Source organism: Python bivittatus, unplaced genomic scaffold, assembly GCF_059951505.1.
Source record: "Python bivittatus isolate LINGU-HERP-01145 unplaced genomic scaffold, Pbiv_v1 ctg000670_np1212, whole genome shotgun sequence".
Classification (NCBI taxonomy): Eukaryota; Metazoa; Chordata; class Lepidosauria; order Squamata; family Pythonidae; genus Python; species Python bivittatus.
In genome coordinates, this window is record NW_028277094.1 from 6,911,490 (window position 1) to 6,919,094 (window position 7,605).

Genomic DNA, 7,605 nt, shown 5'->3' on the forward strand with positions numbered 1-7,605 from the left:
GACTTTATTTTTAAAAACAAGGAGAAAAAGGAAATAAGAATACAGAACCAGTTCTATTAACCAGCATAGTAACTCTCACACTTGAAAAAAATATTCCAATCACACATCCATCAGCACGTGATTCTGCAATGAATTTACAGGGGAAAAATTCAACTAAATTGCTCATTCTGATGATCTCAGTCATTATTTCCCATCAAAGGTACCACGTATATTGGGATATGCAAAGTAACAGATTCATTGGGCAAACACAGCATAATTTAAATTTAATCACCAATATTTTTCAAGAATTAAATGGTTGTATTCCTTTATTGGAAAAAAACAAAACACAAGCATAACTTCCAAATCATAACTGGTTTCCGCATACTAGTTAAAAAAAAATGGAGGGCAACAAGTGGTGCTAAGATTCTTATATTTTTCTGGGGCAGGGTAAAATATTGTAACTAGGATTGATTATATTTATGCATCAACATCCTAAGCAAAATTTAGTTTATACCACTAAGGATATTCAGATAAAAACTTTCACAAGAGTTTCTTCTTCTAATACCCATGAAAAGGGATGTGTTGGAGAGAGAAAATACATCACTGGCAATTTTATTCCTTGTTGGTTGTTCCTTGGAAAAACTAGGCATGCTACTTCTACCAGAAAAAAACAATTCAACCTACTGGCACCTTAAATGCCAGTCTGATATGGTGGGTCAAATCCCACCTTGTCCACTGCTGCAATAAATGGTTAAATCTTTAATGCTTCATCCATCAGCCTCTCTTTTTACTCACAAAATTGAAATACTTCCACAGAAGTTTGCATATACTCCAGAACTGCACAAATATTTTATAAGTTTTCAATATTCTTGTTACATAATCTAAAGCATAGCCTTGTTCTTGACAGATGGCGAACCTTTTCCTTACAGCGTATTTGTAATTTTAGAAAAAAGGCACCAAAACTGTGCAGGGTGGCAAAGAAAAAGAGCCATGCACAGCATAATCTTAAAAGTAGGTCATATTTGAGACTGAGACCCAGCATCTTTAGTGGTAAGTCTTTTAAAAATTCCACCCCACAGGCCTCAGCAAGAACTTTGTTTGGTGTCCTCCGAGATGATATGCTGCTTCTTAAAACAAGTGTCCCCAAAATTAAACATTAACATCCGCACATTTACCAATAACCCGAACGTCCTGCCACGAGAGACGTTCAAAGCCCACCGACGGGTGTGAATCCTAGGCCCCCTTCTCAAGTGCATTTAAACCCGCTGCCCCCTTTCCTAAGCGAGGAGGACTTGATGCGTGCTGCCAGCGAAGCTGACCAATCCAGAAGAGGAGAGGGGAGGGAGGGAGAAAGAAACCCAGGCGGCTGCTGAGTAGGCCCCATCATCAAGAAGAGTGTGTGACGCACTTCGGTAACCTGATTCCCCACCCTCCCCGCGGGCTGGCGGAGAGGGAGAGGGAGAGGGAGAGGGGGAGAGAGAAGTCTCTTTCCAACAAGAGAAAAGCTCCAACAAGGAAATGCGGACAGGCGAGGCATCCGCGCAAACCCCGCCAGAACCTCGAAGGGGAACGGCACCGGAGCCGGTAACCCACCGAGCCAGGCCTCGGCGAGAAGGAAACAAACATGGGGTGTGGCAGCCCAAGGCGCCGCCTCCTTTTCGCCCCCCACTCTGGGACAGGAACAGCCGAATAAGGACTGCAGCCATGGCGTGGAGAGCCTCGGGGGCCGAGCTTTTGGACACCCACGGGAACCCAGACTCTAGGTCCTAGGCCGGCCGCCAGCTGAGGCAGCCGAGGCCTCTGCTCCCCGTTTGTCCTGAAAGGGATCCCTGGGAAACTACCGGGGGGGGGGCAAGCCGGCGGAGCCACGGCGTTTCAGAAACTGGGCGCGCGAGCTCAAGTCCAAGGGAGGAACCCCCCGCCCATCCTCAAAGCCAAAGAAATCGGCCAGGCAGCCAGCCTGAACCCGAAGCAGGCTTCTTGCTTTGCCCCCCGCCTGCTTTCATCTCCCACCTACAAGCTTGAAGTCACCAAAAATGTCAAAAGGCCCCCTCCCCTCCCCTGGAAGGGAGAGGAAACTTGCCTGGGAAAAGCTCGGCCAATTCCTACCTGGGTAAGAGCTCGGCTGGACTGCGCGCAGGAGGGGGGACGATAAACGAGTATCTAAAACAAAACTGGCGCCAAAAGGGGGGGGAGTCCCAAACCTTGAAACAGCCTGCTTCCGCCCCCCTCCCCTCCCACCCGGCAGCGACCCAGCGGGGCACCCAGCAGCGCACGGACATCAAAAAGTACCCAGGCCAAGGGTCTCCCCCCCCCCATGAAACCGGCCACCATCAACAGACGAGAGGGAAGGGGAGGCGACGTGTCCAAGGCTACGATCCAGGCGCGTGAAACCCGGCAGAATTCGCGCAACTGCCCAGGCAACCCGCTCGGGAGGCCAGCCTGCCCGTTCTTTTGTATCTTAAGCAGCGGAGAAGGAAGCGGGCCGGGAGTTGCCCGCTCCCAAGTTCCCCCAACTGTCGGGGTAATTAACCCGGCAGATGGGGCTGAAGCTCGGGCAAAGGTCCCGCTCCAGAGAAGAGACAGCCCCCGTCCCTCCCGCAGAGCCAGCAGGAGGGAAGGGAAAGCAAAGCAAAGGAAAAGCCGCGTCGGCCCGCGCCGCGATCCTCCGCTGAAAACGAAAAGGCCGCCTCCGCCTCCGCCTCCTCGTCCCCTGGCAGGGCAACACAGGGGCACGGGCTCGCAGCGTTTATTCCTCGGAAGGCCCTCTACGAGCGGGCGACGTTGCCCCCGGCTCCCAGCCCCCCTTGGAGGGGAGCGGGGAGACAAAAACAACTCTTTCCCCGCCTGAGGCTGTCAGAGGCCCCGAAGCAACCCCAAGTCGGGACCCTCGCCCGCCCGCCCGCCGGGGGCCGAGCAGCCTCCTCTGCCGGACCGCGGGGGGGGAGGAGGAAGAGAGTTGGGCGGCCCCCCTCCCCTTCCTACGACTCACGCCATCGCAGCTTCCCCTTTTGCCCCCTCCGCGTCCAGGCGCGAGCGTGGGGATGCCCGGCCCGCGCGCGCGGCACACGTCTCCCTCCGGAGCGCGTGTCTCCCGCCGGCCTGCTCCCGCGGCCGGGGGCGCCCGTCCTCGGCGGACGCGCTTAGGGCTCTCCGAACGCTCCCCTCCCCGCACACAGTCCCACGCACCCGGGGAGGGCGCAGGCGCGGGCCGGCGGGGAGGCCGAGGCTCCCTGCCCCGCGACTCGCGCGGCGCCCCGCTTTTATTTCTCTTCCTCCCCCGAAGTGGGGGGGGGCGAGTCTCCATTTTATCTGCGAGCAGCGGCGGGGCCTAGGCCTCTCCCGGCAGGCGGGGCCAGAGCGAGCGGGAGGAAGGGCGGGCGCGAGGGAGGCCAGCGGCGGGAGGGGGCTCGTCCTTCGGGGGACCGGCCAGGGGCCCCTCGGCACCGCCCCCGCCGGGGAAGGCCCGGCTGCGGCCCGGGGGCGCCTTCCTCCCGGCCGCGCTCGGCCCGCGTCCTCCATCTTGCCTGCGCTACGGCTCTCCCTCCCCCTTCCTCCCGCTTCCCGCCTCCCCCCGCGCCGAGGCCCGGAGGGAGCCGCGCCGAAAACAGCCCCGCCGCCCGGGCGGAGGACGCCCGTCCTCGCGGCCCGCTTCCCGTGGGGGAGAGGCGCCCCCGCCCCCAACTTCCCGAAGCTTCGACGCCACCGTCCAACTTACCTCCGTGTCGCCCGGGCTGGTGCGGCCTGGCCGGCCTGGCCTGGCGCCTCCGGGTCCGCTCGGCTCCGCGCGCCTTTTTCCCCCGCCCTTCAGCGCCTCCGTCGTCGACCTTCCGGCCTTCTGGCTTTCTTTCTTGCCTTCCCGAGAGCGAGGCCGCGAGATCTCTCCCTCTCGCTGCTGCTGCTGCTGCTTCCTTTTCCCTCACACACTTCCAAGGCCGACAACTCGGCCCGAGGCCCGCTCGGCGGGAAATAATCCAAAAGGCCGGCGGAGGACTGGGGGGGAGAAGCGAGGCCTACTAGAGTGGAGGGCGGAGGGGGGGTCTCCCGGTGTGTCCGCGTGCGGGGGAGCGAGGCGGGTGGAAGATTCAATTCGGCGGCGGCGCTGGGGATTGTTTGGGGTGTTCGCAGCTCGGCGGCTGGCGAGGGAATGGAGGGCGCAGGCGCCACCTGGCGGCCACAGAGCTCGCCACGTTCGGCTGGGCCTAGAGCGGCACCTGCTGGGAGGACTGAGGAATGCAGAGCGGGGGAGAGGGAGAGCGCGCGCGCGCTCGATCGGCAGAACGGCCCCTTGTGCTCCGTCCGGGCTGGCGGAGAACGGGGTAAACAAGGTGCCGCGCATGCGCTCTCCTCTCCGCTTTCGGCTGGGCCCCCGCCATCGCCCCGCCCTCCTCCCGCTGTGACGTCATCGGCCCTAAAGGTCCCGCCCATGCCTGTTCCCCCTGCGAGCGCGTAGGAAGCGACGAGCGGCACGTAGCGCCCGAGGGAGGGCGGCGGGGCGCTGCTCGTGCCGTCGGGGCTCGCCCCCTAAGACTGCAGGGGAGGGGGAAGGAGGGGAGGGGAGCGTTTTAGGTGCGCCTGTTTGGCAGGAAGCCCCAGAGTAGCTTTGGAAGCAGCTGCAGCAATCAAAGGCTTGGTTATTCCAGAGCAGCGTTTCTCAACCTTGGCAACTTTCAGATCTGTGGACTTCAACTCCCAGAATTCCCCAGCCAGCCGTGCTGGCTGGGGAATTCTGGGAGTTGAAGTCCACACTTATGAAACTGCCAGGGATTGAGCAACACTGCTCCAGAGGAAATCCCCCAGCCTGTTCTTAGGTGCAGCAGGTGGCTAACCTTGCTGAATCTCAAAAACTCAGCCGGCTGATAGTGCCTATGTTCTTGGAGAGGAGACCACCAGGAAATCACGGGACTGAGTTCCACCAGGAAGATCAAGACTGTTAGCAGTAAAAGGAAGGAAGATAAAGTTGGCTTGTTTGGTCAAGGTTAAAATAGGTAGGTTGTTATCTCTGGAAAGCGCTAATGGATTTTTGCTGACTCCAGGATTGAAATGAGGAGGCTTTAAGGATTTGTTTATAGATAAGGGATGGGATATGGGAAGAAGAAATCATTTGTTGTATTTTAAGAGAAGATGATAGGTTACTAAAATTGTTTATAATAATTGTGATAAAGAGGGAAGTCATTTCTTTATACATTTTATTTTTATTATTTTTTTCTATTTCTTTCTCTATTTTTTCTGCACCTTCTATTTTTTTCTTTTTTCTTTAGTTTGTATTCGTTTTTCTTGTTGCAGTTGTAATTTTTAATAAAATTACTATTAAAAAAAAAAGGATTTCCACCAGGAAATCAGGGGACTGTTGGCCAAAATAACAAAAAAAAAAACCCTGTTTGAAGAAAGCAATGGCAAGACTAAGTTATCAAGTGGCCAGCTCAAGTTGAAGAAGATGCAGCCTTTTGGGCCAACAAGGGGACTACATCTGATGGACTTTGGGAGATATGAAAAATATAAGGGTCCAACCTGGATGAGAGGCATCGGGGAATAAAATTATGCAGTCGAGTTTCCTGCATTTGGGGAAATCGCAGGGGTCAGCACACCTGGAGAGCAATGGGTGAGCCTCACCCGGGGAAAACCACCTTCATGATCATGGTGTGTGATATGAAAAACGTAAGGGTCAGACCTGGATGAGGGACACTGGGGAATAAGCTTCACAGAATGTGGCAACAGCAAACCACTTTTGCCCTGTTCACAGAAAACGACAAGCCCCTCTTCTGAAAGACCCTAGAAGTCAAACTCAACTGGAAGGAGATACCTTGGGGAGGGGGCTGGTTTTTATTTCTTCACATATTTATTGGGGTTTGACGGTGGTTAGCCACTCAGGGTTCTATTGTATAAAATGGGTGGCCGTATACCTCTTTTTCTAATAAATAAAATCCCACTGGGTTGCTTTGGCAGAAATGCATCCTGACTAGAATCTGCTTTGGTGGTTGCTTCAACTCAGTCCCTGCGGAAGGATCCTGGCCTCACTTTGCAAACTGGGCTCCTGTTAAAAGTTTGGTGTTGTCGTAGCTAGTTAAATAGCGTAACCCATAACTGACTGAGTTGTAAGCTGGTGGCCTAAAGGAGAACGCCACGTTCAGCTTCGGTTCCTGCAAGGCTGTGCCAGCTTGCTTGTTATGGCCACCCACTGAATTCCTGAAAGTAAAGTGTCAGGTTACAAAACAAGAGTTGTAACTTTACACCACATTTAATTACAGGGCTTCAGAAGTCTTCAGTTTTTCAGCTGCTGGTCACAACACGTCATCAACCGATTGGGGAACTGAAAAGAAAAAGGATGCCCAAAATGAGTTGGACTACCTTGACCACGTTACAGTAACTAGCAATCAGCTATATTGTTAAACTATAATCCTCTCGCATGGAGTATTGTTAGACATTGTAGCCCTGTCTTTTTATATGCATTTTATTAGTTTGGCATGAAATCCAGATCCAGGTGGGACGGCCAGTTCGAAACGGACTCACCTTTCGGCCTCTAAAGACAGGAGGTGCTGGAACAGCTGCGAAACGGGCCTCTCCAGACCCCTTTTGCTCCTGCCTGGGTGCAGGAAGGCTGGAAAGAGGGACCAGCTTCATTTGTGCAACCATGATTTGTTATTTCCTTTTTTAAAAGACCAGGAAAAGTTAGTGAATTAGGCACCGAAAAGGGAGTTGGGATATCCACCAAAATGTCTGTTAATCAACCCATCATAAAGGGCTATTGCTTTAGCTGGTGTCATCTGGCTCCGGGTGATGGGTCAATAGCTGACCAGTGGCTGGTCCTGGCCGTGGCTAACCACATTGCAAAATTGCCGGTCTTCCTGCTATCAGGACAAAGGCTGTTGCCCTCACAGCTGCAAAAATGTTACCTCCCCATTGCTGCGTAAGCCTCATCGCCGCTTTTATTCCTTTCTCGGTATCTTTCTCTCTCTGTTGTGTTGCTTCAGACAGCTGAACTTTGGCAAATGCACCAAACTGGATACCCTGCTAGGTTTTTCCCAGCCACCACATGTCATGCAGTTGTTCAGAGCCCCCCCGCCCGCTGTAGCCCCCCCCCCAAGATCCTCCCTACCACCCTACAGCTTATTCTCTACCTTTAAATAGTGCTTCGTACATGTTTAGTCGCTGTTATTTATATTGCCGGAAAGACACTTCAGGGTTGTGACCCTGAGCAGCGGTTTATCTATTGTAGTAAAATAACTCAGTATTATTGAATTATTGGGTTTTGGGGTTTTTGCTTGATTTATGACTGAGAGTCTGGCAAAGACCAAAAGTTATTTCATTGCCTATTGCTAATCCAGCAGTTTCTCTTGTCTTTCTCTGCAGCTGTTCATCTCTTTGACCTTTTTCAAGCGACTCTTTTCTTCTCCTTTTTTAACCACAGCAGCCCCGAGAGTTTCCTTTTCATTTATTTTTATTTAGTCCTGTGTTTTTTTGAAACACTATTTTTGTAGCTTCTGGGTTTTGTTCTGTTTTTCTCGATTCAAAGAATTCAAAGAAAGCGAAGAATTTAGAGGCAGATACCTAACTGTTCCCAGGAGGGCTAGACTAGGAGGCACGTACAAATTCTTCCCCGCTTTGAAGACCACTAGGTGACTTTTG

The 7,605-nt window shown here is 53.4% G+C and overlaps 1 protein-coding gene across 2 annotated transcripts in view; it reads right to left on the reverse strand.

The window, feature by feature from the left end:
- The window catches only part of STAG2 (STAG2 cohesin complex component), a 47,816-nt gene extending 43,678 nt beyond the window's left edge, over positions 1-4,138 (reverse strand). Inside the window, exon 1 of one of the 2 annotated variants that reach the window (XM_007423631.4) lies at positions 3,698-4,138. The gene's annotated coding sequence lies outside the window, so the exon portion shown is untranslated. Of the gene's footprint in view, positions 1-2,971; positions 3,108-3,697 lie in introns of those variants that run through there. The other variant, XM_088151745.1, reaches the window with a different exon arrangement.
- Between the last annotated feature and the right edge of the window lie 3,467 nt (positions 4,139-7,605).